Here is a 12,169-nt window from a genome sequence, read left to right on the forward strand (position 1 = left end):
TTTCACCTATCCAGCATAAAATGACCACTCACTGCTCACTTTTCTGTTTAAAAACAGGGCAGGGCAGTAGATAAAGCCATTCCATATATTTTGAACCCGCGTACTCAGTACTCACGCTTGGCTGTTTTTTAATACTGGTAGATTTGTGTCGTTTTCTGCGGTTTGAACACTGAACCCTGATATGGAATGAATGAATGCAATCACTTGTTCCAAATTGGTACTGATTGGCACAACTGTCTCAAGTGTTGGCCAAACTGCTCAATAACGTTTAAGTAGAGTCGGGACGAGCAAGCGGGTCACGTTATAGTAAGCAAAGACCACTAAGTTATGCCATATTAGATTAATAGGCCTAGGTTCTAAAAAATCTAATTAGTTCGCCTGTAGTTAGCTCTCTTTGTGGTTGGTGGTTCATCAGATGACCCGCTTGCTCGTTTTCCTCCCTGTCACAACAAAAAAAAAATAAAAAAATATTGGAAACTTTTTTGCCATGCGACACTTTGTAACTCGGCGTGACGTCACGGCCCCCACTCTAGAACTTTGACGCGCTTAATTTTTTTTTTTTTGTTAAATAACAAAAGAAAAAAAATACTTGTCTAATATTTTCTGATAGGCACTCTAACTGAGAGTCTATGTAGAATATCTTTTTTAGACAGAAACTACTTAATCGACTTCAATGGTTCTTTATTACGAGCTTAGCGGAAGCGGAAACGGAGGTCAATGGAGGTGGAGGCGGAGGCGCAGGTGGAGGTGAAAGCGGAGGCGGAGTTGAAAGCGGAAGGTCTAGTCATTTCTACCAGACCCATTTTTTTTTTATGAACAAAACCTTCCGATCCGAGGTGCGGTACCCTAGAAACAATTTAGAATCCATTACAGATATTTGACACTTTCATTGCTAAAGTTAATGCCACGTGAAAACACTCTTTAAAAAACTCGTGTGAAGTACAAATGACTTTTTTCGAAATTGCCACTCGATGACGATTGTCAATTGTCAGCGTCATCGGTGTTTGTCTACCTGCGCAGGAGTTGAGAGGCCACTCCGCTACCTGGGCGGCCCTTGGGCTGTACAGGATGATTTGTTAAGTTAATATAGTAATAATAATAATTATTATTATTATTCAAATAATACGCTAGCCGCTTTTACATTATTATGAAACGATACATTCTTGACATTATTACAATTGTTATTATTTTTTTCAATTAATTTATTACATTTCATTGCAGTCATGACATCAACTCTTATTGATTACATAGTTTATTTTGACCTTAATTCTAGAATTCAATCGTTTTGATCCAGAAAAATTGTTACATGAGCTTCTTCTTCTTAATTGTTACTTCTTGACATTGTCCTAATCTCTTGTAGTAAATTTTACTGTCGCAAATCTTAGTTTGTAAGATTGAAATATTGTATGCTGGACCCTGGCAAATTGTGAGGTACTAAATGTAATAATAAGAACCTGTGTATACAAACTCACAACCTATCAATAAAATATTCGTTTTTTTTAGAGCTGACGCGTGTATGTCACTACACTGGGTTTTTATTTATTTATTACTCGTAAGTGTTTGTCTAGTCTATTTTGTCATACGCTTACAAATGTCAAATGTGTGTTACAATATTTTTTTATAAAAAAAATGTTTGATACAAAATTTTGAAGATTTTTATCACAACATGTAACGTAATACATATAGAGTTTGAGTTGTTATTTTCAGCTTGGCGTTTTTAAGGTACGGAATCTGAAGGGTGACAGAAACCCTATTGCATTCAGGTGTCTGTCGGTATGTACGTCTGTCAGAGATTTTAAAGTCAAACGATTGGTTTAATATTTTCAAAGTATTTATGTAATTAATAATTTTAGGTATGCATAAAAGAATAAATAGAGATTGTTTTGAACATGAAACTACCGTAAGACTCACTCATATTAAATATATTGACCCGGATAACTCACGTCTTAAATCGAGTTTAGCTCGACATGTTTCGGGCCAATCCGTAGCCCGTCGTTTTCGGAGCAACGCGACTCAGCGGCTGCTGCAACACGTGCACTGCGCGCCGCCGCTCTGTTCGCGACAATAATTGCAACATTTAAAAGTAACGCAAAATTATCGAACTGCAACGTTCATTTCGTACATTCTTGCTACTCTAGTGCCACTGAAGGTATTTGGAACTGTTATTTTGAGCTTACAGCTGGACACTTTTCTGATGGTTCCCCATATCAGATTGATTTCCATAACTTCTTTCTCTCTTCCATAATTATGGTGGGTAGCTAAAAAATAACAATTAAAATGAATCTCACTTATAACCCTGTTTTCGTAAAATAAAAAACTGAATCACTCTGTATACTAATCATAACGTCTAGTCATTTCGCCACCACAATAGGTAGGTGTCAATTCTAATGTGTGCTCCGCTTTAGAAAAAAAAAACAATCAGACGAGAAAGAGCGACCCTTTATTTTATATGGAGGGTTCTGTAGTCCTATAATATTTTTATCTGTCGGATATTTACTATCGGATTATTTAGTAGAGCAACGTAGTTCTACGTGGGAAGGAAAAAAGTAAATAAAATTTATTATTTGAAGAATAATCGAGGTATTAAACTTTCTTAAAGTTTCCCACTTTTAGTAACTACTTACAGGTACTTTTTTAATATGGTCACTTTAAGAATGAAGTGTTTAGTCTGGCAACCCTTTTAGAATTCTTATTTTGGGACTTTTCTCGTGTGTGTAAATGTCTTAGGTAATGGATTTCAACTTACGTCTTGCAACAAAAATCTGTGGATCTGTGGCTAAATAGTTAAGTACGTATTCGATACTCACATACAGAATACGTACTCCACAGGTTTCTGTTGCAATAAATTTAATAACTAATTAAACTTTTATTGCAACAACAATTTGTAAGAAATTATTAAGATTGCTATTATTATTGTAATATATCGTTTTATATGATTTTAGTTTAATTTATTTTTGGTCTTGATTTTAATTAGTTTTATTTAAAAAATATTTTGTTTATAATGTCAAATATTTAAAAGCAATTTATAAAATAAAGTTACAAACCAATAATATAATTGAAATTTTGTATTTTAAATAATAATTTTATTTTATTTTATTGAAGTAATGTCATTTTATTAATGGATGTGCACACAAATAGGGATCATAGTTATACTGTAATATTTTTTTTTATTAACTAACTTGACAAAGTTACGTATCTATTTGTTTGGAATCGACTGGAATATATCGTATGATTTAATCATTCATTAGTTACAGGTATAAAAGGTTTTTTAGTATTTTTGTTTACCCTTCACGAAGCTAATTATGGAACTTTTGATCCCCTATTCAGTTTTGGAATTATATTTTTATAAGTGTTTCGTGTCTTCTATTTAATTAATACAATTCGATTAATAAAAACAAAATTACATCGATCCCTAAAAGACGGCCAGTTAAAAGACGCCGCCATAATAAATAGAAAAAAAAAATACAAAATGGCGGACGCAGTCACGTGGAATGCCATTGACTCCATTTCAAAGAGATAGCTCGCATGAATGGGTTGTTCTTTATTACATTATTACCATTATTGTTATATTGTTGTTATAAGTTGGTAACACCTTTTTAAGTGAGTTGTTGAGAACTGGCCGGTAATTTGAGTGTACAAAAGAAAAAAAAACAATACCACGTGTCGTGTAGTTGTGGAACAAAAATGTTTCTGGCTACAAAGTATATGTGTGCTGGACATGCCATTACTCATTAGCAAAAGAGGCTACAGCAGGGTGTCATTTATTGGGCTGGGCACGTCAAACACTAGGACGTTTACTTTAAATGTTGTGTTTCTCCCACTCTCCAGATACTTATACCTATAGTTTTTTTTGGTATAAAGATATCGAAATATATCTATCTATAGAGATTTTTGAAGTTTCACAAACTAGGTACTTACGTTACGTTTAGGTACTTAACACGTTGATGGACAGTACGCCTAATTTAATAAAAGTTTGCGTTTAATTAAAAGTTGCGTCCATCAATGTGTTAAGGACAAGTTTTAGGCCATTAACCTCTACCTGTAGGTCATGAGTACAAAACATTTGAAAATACAAATTTTTATGTCAGTCTGTGTAAGAAACAAATCTAAAATGACACCATTGGTAAGGTAGGTATTGTTCAATAACGCATTGCTAAGCGCGGATTTATAAAATAGAATAAAATGTCAAATACCGTATTGAATAGCATATTAGGTATAGGTACATTAAATGTTGTACGTCCTCTAGAGAGAAGCAAAGAACAGGAAAAAAATACAAGTAAAAATAAATTTAATGTGAAATACTTCCCGTGTTTCATTACTCTTGAGTCATCCGCATAATATAGTTATGCGACCAAAAAGTTCGCGATGATGGCATGCAAGAATAGCCATCGCCATTTTGGAAAAAAAAGCAATTCCGTCTTGTTCGAACATTGTTCGGATGCCTGGCCTGGCTGGCAACGCAACTAAGTTTTGTTTGGTGCAACTAAGAAATATTTTTAAGAATAAAAAAATAAGTGGGTTTAAAAATGTGGTCGTGTGTCTTCTTTCTAGGTGTAGCCACTTGTTTACCTCCTCTGCGATTAAGTCTCGTTTAAAGGAAATAAGTATATAGATAAATAACAAAATTTTGACGCAAATCTAGGTTAGCGGGAGGTGAAAGGGCACTCCTTCTCTAGAACATTACCTACTATTCTTCACTAGAAAATTACTGTAATGTTATTAAAGAAATGTAATGCTTTTAAACCACGGTCTCTGCGGCAACTCACTTTTTGAGATACTAAATTCGTTACGCGTAGATATAGACATAGCTCTGCACTTAAAAACGCTACTTAGATTTAGCCAAAAAAGGACCTTACCTAACCTCTCCTCTCGCGTCTCCTTTCTTGAAGAACTAACCGCCTAGTGCCTGGCCCTATACACTACGAAGTGCAAAATTCGAGCTACGTATCTTGCCGTCCCGCTGATGCTTATATTATTTAATACGAGAGTAAGCGGGACGGTACGATACGAACTTCAATTTTCCAATTTAATAGGCCTCCAGGCCACATCAGCACGGCGTGGCGTCGTTGGAGTGCGCCACTTTGCCGTTGCGGCGGGCCACATCACCACGACGCGGCGTCGTAAGTTGAAACGGCACGGCACGGGGTTCACCATGCACGTTGCCGCATCTTAGATGTACGGTGCCGAGTAGGGATGGTCGTTGAATAAACTGACTGGTTAAATCAAGCGCTGACATATTACCAACGCATAGAGGGTTTACACTTTACAGTAAAGTTCGTCATCATACTAATCAAATTCGTATACCTACGGATATACCTAAGTACGGCTAAACTAAGAGTTCTGTCGTTTATATTACTTTACACCAACGCATTACGTGACTGGTTGCAACGAGATTCACTAAACTTACAAATACAAAATACAAATAGCTTTATTTCGCTACACACTTACTACTTCGTAGCACAGTCTATGTTCTAATGCAGTGTTTTTTAACCTGTGGGGTCGCAGTATCTTTGAAATAAATTAAATACTCTCTAAGTAATTGTGTATGATTATTCAATGTTTGTGTTATCATCGTAAGATAATACAACTAACTGTAAGTAGAGGTAAGCAGGTGTGGTCGCTAAATATTTTTCAAACCTAGGGGGGCCGCGACATGAAAAAGTTTGAAAAACACTGTTCTAATTCACAGCAAGCAACAGCAGTTCGGATTCACAAAAGGTATATCTAACATAGACGCGGGTCATAGTTTAGTTAAATTCATATTGCAAGCTTGGGAGGAATCACATAACGCTATAAGTGTATTCTGCGACCTTTCGAAAGCTTTTGATTGTGTGGATCGTGATACTTTAATTTGTAAGTTACATTTTTATGGAATTCGTGGCCTCGCTTTAGAACTCATTAAATCTTACCTCACACAGAGAAAGCAAAAGGTAGCGTTCAACGGAACGGTATCGGCGGGATCTGTAGTCGAAATGGGAGTGCCTCAAGGATCCATTCTTGCCCCATTCCTGTATCTTATTTATCTAATTGACCTGACTTATAAGGTAAGCCAAAAGTCGGGTATAAAAGACACCGACTTCATTGACCCAATGAAACCGTGTCCCTGATATCCGCATGGTTTGCTGCCAATAATTTGTTACTAAATCCTAAGAAAACGTTGATAAATTCATCTAACTCGAATACAGTTTCTAATATAAAGTTAAATGGTCAAACTATTGAATTTGAAAAATCAACAGTATTTTTAGGAATAACGCTCGATTCTAAACAACAGTGGGGACCTCACGTCACAGCAACCGCGGGTATATTGAGCTCGGCTGCTTTTGCAGTTTGAAAACTACGGCAGCTAACTGATGTGGCGACGGCACGGTTGGTGTATTTTGCTACTGATTGTACTTTAATAGCATTATTTCGTACGGCCTTGTTTTAAGTATGGGGTTCTGCGCCGACATTAAGTTAACTTTTATCTTACAAAAAGAGCAATTAGAGCAATTTACAATTTGAAGACGCACGAATCTTTAAGATCTTTTTTTAACGAAACAGGTATCCTCACCTCATCCTGACGTCGCTTTATGTTTTTGAAATAATCATGTATGTTAGGAAGAACATATGTGATTTTCCCACTAACGTCGATAAGCCAAAGGCTATACTAGAAAGCACAGGGAAGCTTAAAGTTCCATCTTACAGACTGGCTAAAACCAAAAAGTCGTTTCTGGGGAATAGCACACGTTTTTGTAATAAAATTCCAAAAAATATTACAAATGAAACGGATACAAAATTCAGATCTATTGTAAATGAGACATTAATATCTAAGGCGTATTATAAAGTTAATGATTATATCATGTACAGGGATATTTGGAAATAATTCCGATCCGCATTAGCAATCCCTTCAAATAGCGAACCTACTGTGTTAAAAATAAAGTTGTGTTAAATATTTGATAGTCTATCGACACCTGAATTAGTCGACGAATTAAACTATAAATTGCCTAGTCGACGGTCATCTATGGTCGGTCTTATTTCATTGACGAGTTTTTGTTGACGACCCATCCCTATATAGTACTGAGCGCTTGACATACCCTATTATTTGCATCTTGTGGCGCACCGTAACGGCAAAGTGCCGGCCGTACTACCGGTGCCCATCGAATGCCGGTGCCGGCCCGTTTCAAGCTGCGGCGACGCGCCGTCGTGATGTGGCCAGGCCTATATCAATACCTACCTAAATAAGTACTAATATTGATATTTTTCTTATGCCCCCTTCACGCTGTCGAAGTGAACTCACGCGATTCCTGTAACCGCCTCTGCAACTTTTTTTACAAGACGAATTACTCGAAAGTATTTCTACTTTTACATCGCATCGTACGATACAGTTCCTACAACCGCCAATACTGTAAAAATGAACGACATTAAACTGTAACTTATAAATAATTAGAGCGTTTACAACCGCAATAAGAAGTTACAACCATTATTTCCACGTGGCCGATGCTTTAGACTTCAGTTTTTCGATATTAGACTCTGATAGAGGGAAATAAGGCGTTATTAACTGTGTTTGTGTAGGAACTACCACATTGCAATGCATGGTACACGTCAACCGGCCAGTATCGTTTGGCTGTTTGCGCAGGAAGCACGTCGGTCGGCCATTAAAATCGCCCGCCAAAACTTACGCGGCGAACTGCGACCGTCAAAAAAACGTTGAGTGACTTTTTATGAATTAAAATTATCTCCGTTTCCTAATTGAATTGTAAAATATGTGTAAAAATTACAGTTATATTTAACATGTGTAGTGCATCAATTTTATTGGAATTGTGGTGAAGAATAATGGATCTTGTGCGATCAGCGGAACGTTGACCTTATTCCTTGACAGGTATGGTTTCATTTTTTTAAAGTTGCGTAACAGGTTTTTTCGTAATCTTGATTATTGAGACTCGATTGGCTTTTTAATTTTGAGGCGCAGGATGTTACTTTTTAGCCAGCCACTTACAACAGTATACTTAAACATCTTCATTCCAATCGTTCATCGTTCCAATTAAAAACTATGTAATTGGTAACTGGTAAAAAGTTTGCAAATTTTTGGCTGTGTCTGGCAAAGGCAAATAACAAAAGTAATATACATTGGCAAACAAATGTTAACTTAAATTAAGCTATAAGAAGTTAACTTATGTATAAGAGGTATTTTTACTTTTATGAGTAAGTAGTTACAACTAGTTTCGTAGTTATATAAAACCGACAGAAAAGTTATAAATTCGCGACTTAGTCACGTTTTTAATACCTACATATTGCCAAAAATATATCTCGATGTTAGTTAAATTTTCTATATATTCGGATTGTGACTGCAAATAGTGAAAGTTATAAAAAATTAGACGGTGGGGGTACATCCATTTTAACCAACAACAAAAGACATACCTAATACAAACTACCTACTAACGTTTTACCATTCGTCTATCATTATTTTATTATACATAATATTTATTATTTAAGCAAAATATAATTTAATCCGTGCGAACAGAACAATTAAGAGCCACAAAGTTCGGGTAAACAATCTATTACACCGTGAGAAAGTCTATCAGAACCGGTTAAGGAATGTTCAAGTTAGCCGAGCATTTAATCACGCGATACTTGCCATGACAATTTGCGCATGCACATTTATGTTATGATATGAAGTTATGATTCTGCACTTATACAGTGCTTTGAACGCATAAAGGCGTTTTGCGCACTTTCAACCAGTCTATTGAACGCAAATAGGAGTTACAGGCCCTTTACTACGAAGTGCAAAATTCGAACTTCTTGTCTTGCCGTCCCGCTAGAGCATATATTATTTAAAACGTGAGTGAGAGGGACGGTGCGATACGAACTTCGATTTTCGAATTTCATAGTAGCCCTTCAGATCTTGTGAATAATGTTTTTCACCGTATTTTGTCGGATATTTTTGTATTAATCATGTCTTGTAAACTTCAGTAAGCTACTTGAGAAAGCAAGATAAATTCGGATTTTTGACAAAATACGATGGGAAAACATTTTTTTTTAATGGCAATATACTGGCAAAACATTATTCAATACATCTGTACCTGACGTCTGCAATCATACTGACACTCTCCCAGCTAGCAGCTCATACTCGTATAATATAACGTTGCTGTATTAGTTATCTACTATGAACTATAGGTACTCCAATTATTTTAACATTTAAAACTTAACGGTAAAATAGGCACACGTATTTAGGTAAATGAAACAACGAAACTATATTTAAAATTGTGTTAACTTCTGTAATAAAAAATAATAAATACCGCCAATGAATGTATATGTAAGTATTTTTAGTCCATTTGTGTTCGAAATACCGAGAAACGTGTGTTACAATTTGACCGTTAATTCAAACCTTAAATTAAACGGAGTATAGCTACTCTGAACGCTTATATGCGTTTGAGGAACTGAGCGATTTTAAAGGTGGTGGAAGTTCGAAAAAAAAAGTTAAGATTATTAAGTAAGTGGTTTTTGCGGGACTTTTGACAAAAGAAAAAGTTACCTACGATCTGAACATATATTTGTGCTAACCCCTCTACAAGGATAACTCACATCTTGCCCGATTGGAAACTTAATTACCCCATTCCACGGGTAATAGTAATAATTTCGTACTGGGTAAATGGCCACGTAACTTGTGTTGCCATAACAAAATAATTGCATAGGCTAGTATAGGAATAAACAGCTATTATTTATAGTTCGTAGACAAAGTTACTTATTTATTAAGGAATGAATAAAACTAGACAAAAATAATTTGATATAGTAGGAAATATTTTTTTATTGAAAATTTAGTTTTTAATACAATATTTTTTGTTATTTTCCAATATCAGCGGTAAAAAAATTACCTGCGTGAAATTTTATATGAATTTGATGTGTATTTCAATAATATTCGTGTACATATATACTTCGCGGAACCCATTTTTGGAAATATCCCACTTTGACTTCAAAATTAGATAAATTAGTCGTAGAAACACTCACTTCAGTCTTCAATATTCCTTTTGACGATAGATCTTGGACCCAGGCTACCCTACCCATTAGGTTCGGCGGCCTTGGAATCCGTAAAATTTCTTGTGTTGCTCTACCTGCGTTCTTGTCCTCGGTGCATGGTGCACAAAGCCTTATAGCGAAAATATTAGATCCATCCATTGGATCTGTGGAGGCTGCACACTGCTCCGAGGCCATGAACGTTTGGTCCATAACCTGTCCCGACACGGACCAGCCTGCCAATCCCTGCTCGCAGAGGCAATGGGACGAGCCGCTCTGTCAACTAGTACGGAAAAACCTTTTAGATACGTCAACTAGTTCGGCAGACCGTGCTCGTCTCCTTGCGACTGCGGAGTGGGAATCGGGTCTGTGGCTGCAGGCGCTACCTTCTCTAAATATAGGTACTTTTTTAGACAACACCACCTTTCGCCTGGCAGCTAGCTTACGTTTGGGGGCATCAATAAATCAGCCACATCGTTGTCAATGCGGCGCCATGGTGGACATACTGGGTCACCATGGCCTCTCATGTGTCCGGAGCGCTGGTAGGATCTCCCGCCACGCCAGCATTAACGACATCATCCGTCGGGCCCTTGTCAGTGCGAGAGTTCCGGCAGTCCTCGAGCCCAGCGGGCTGGCCAGGAACGACGGCAAGAGGCCTGACGGAATGTCGCTGGTGCCTTGGAGCATGGGTCGGCCGCTAGTTTGGGATGCCACTTGCGTTGATACCCTAGCACCGTCCCATGTTCCAAGCACCAGCGTCATCGCTGGCGCTGCGGCATCTTCGGCTGAAAGCCTCAAACGCCGCAAATATGCCACCCTGGGAACCAGCTACATGTTTGCGGCATTTGGTGTTGAAACCTTGGGGCCTTGGGGGGCCAAGTGCGCGTCGGCTGTATAAAGATTTGTCGACGCGCCTAATAGAGGCCTCGGGCGACCAGAGGGCTGGCCACTATTTCGCACAGCGTATAAGTATCGCTATACAACGAGGAAATACGGCCAGCCTTCTGGGCACCTTACCCATTGACGGCGATTTAGGCCAAATTTTCTATCTATAGTTTAATTATGTTTTATTATGTTTGTTTGTATTATAACAATATATTTTATTATATTCGTGTTATGAAATAAACGCTCTACAATTTCATGATGTGATGTTTTGCGAATATTTTCTATTTTGCTCGCACTGCATTAGTTATCTGACTGAACTACATACAGCATAAAATTTGAAATCAATCCAACGACAAGAAGTGGGTGAAAATTTACTTAAATATTTCCACGCCACTAACCTACCGCATGCATGCACATGAAAAAACCTTTTAAAAAATAAACACCATTACTTACACGTGCTTGTATTCCAAATTTAAAATCACTCGAAGTACAATAGACCGCGCGGCCACCCACATCAACGCTTGCAAATTACCTTTCATTACCTGCAAATTTATGTTAGAGAGGATACACGACGGCCGGCGGCAATCCAATGAGAGGCGTCGAGAGGGTATCGACGTTGATATTCGCACAATCAGCCTTGTGACAGATTAAATATTAATTATCTGTGGAATAAAAAAAAATAGAAAGCAGACAAAGTTTTTTTTTTGTGACAAGAGTCCAAGCATTGATTCTACTTAGAATAACCAATGAATATGGTATGCGTTCATGGTGATTCGTTAAGAGGGACTGCTGCCAGCCCTTTGGTCTCCAGCCAGTAGTGGCAACCAAGCACTTATGCACTTCCGACAGCAACAGAATGAAGGTTTCTTGACAGGCGAAATATTGCTAGTTTAGTATCGAGAGGTGCGTTTGAAATTACGGCTGGTTAGGATGGCTTGCGATTGGCTCATTTAGTTAATTAACCAATCAAGTGACACAATGTCAAAGTCAAACAGACCTCACAACACTAGCGCCATGTAGTGTCTGTCACAGAAACTTTCATTTGTTAAAGCAAGCCCGACTGAACCTGTCCTGTTTTCGATTGGTTCTGGCAGCTTTTCCTGTGGTATCTTGGTGTGAAGGAGCTAAGTTAGGGTATGGATATAGACGTGTCCCAAACCAACCCCGTCCCATCCTCTAGAGGTTCGAGGGCAAATACGTTGATAACCGTAACTAGAAACACGAGGAAGCTCAAAGTTCCATCTTACCAACTGGCCAAAAAAAAAACTGGGATATTGCATAAGTTTCTATTACA

General features: G+C 37.4%; 1 protein-coding gene across 3 annotated transcripts in view; it reads left to right on the plus strand.

Moving 5' to 3' along the window:
• Nucleotides 1-7,611: 7,611 nt before the first annotated feature.
• Nucleotides 7,612-12,169, plus strand: part of LOC141442831 (uncharacterized) — a 64,126-nt gene continuing 59,568 nt past the window's right edge. For all 3 annotated transcript variants that reach the window (XM_074107955.1, XM_074107957.1, XM_074107956.1), the window contains exon 1: nucleotides 7,612-7,858. The gene's annotated coding sequence lies outside the window, so the exon portion shown is untranslated. The remainder of the gene's footprint in view (nucleotides 7,859-12,169) is intronic.

The sequence above is a fragment of the Choristoneura fumiferana genome, chromosome 26 (genome assembly GCF_025370935.1).
Source record: "Choristoneura fumiferana chromosome 26, NRCan_CFum_1, whole genome shotgun sequence".
In the NCBI taxonomy this organism is placed as follows: Eukaryota; Metazoa; Arthropoda; class Insecta; order Lepidoptera; family Tortricidae; genus Choristoneura; species Choristoneura fumiferana.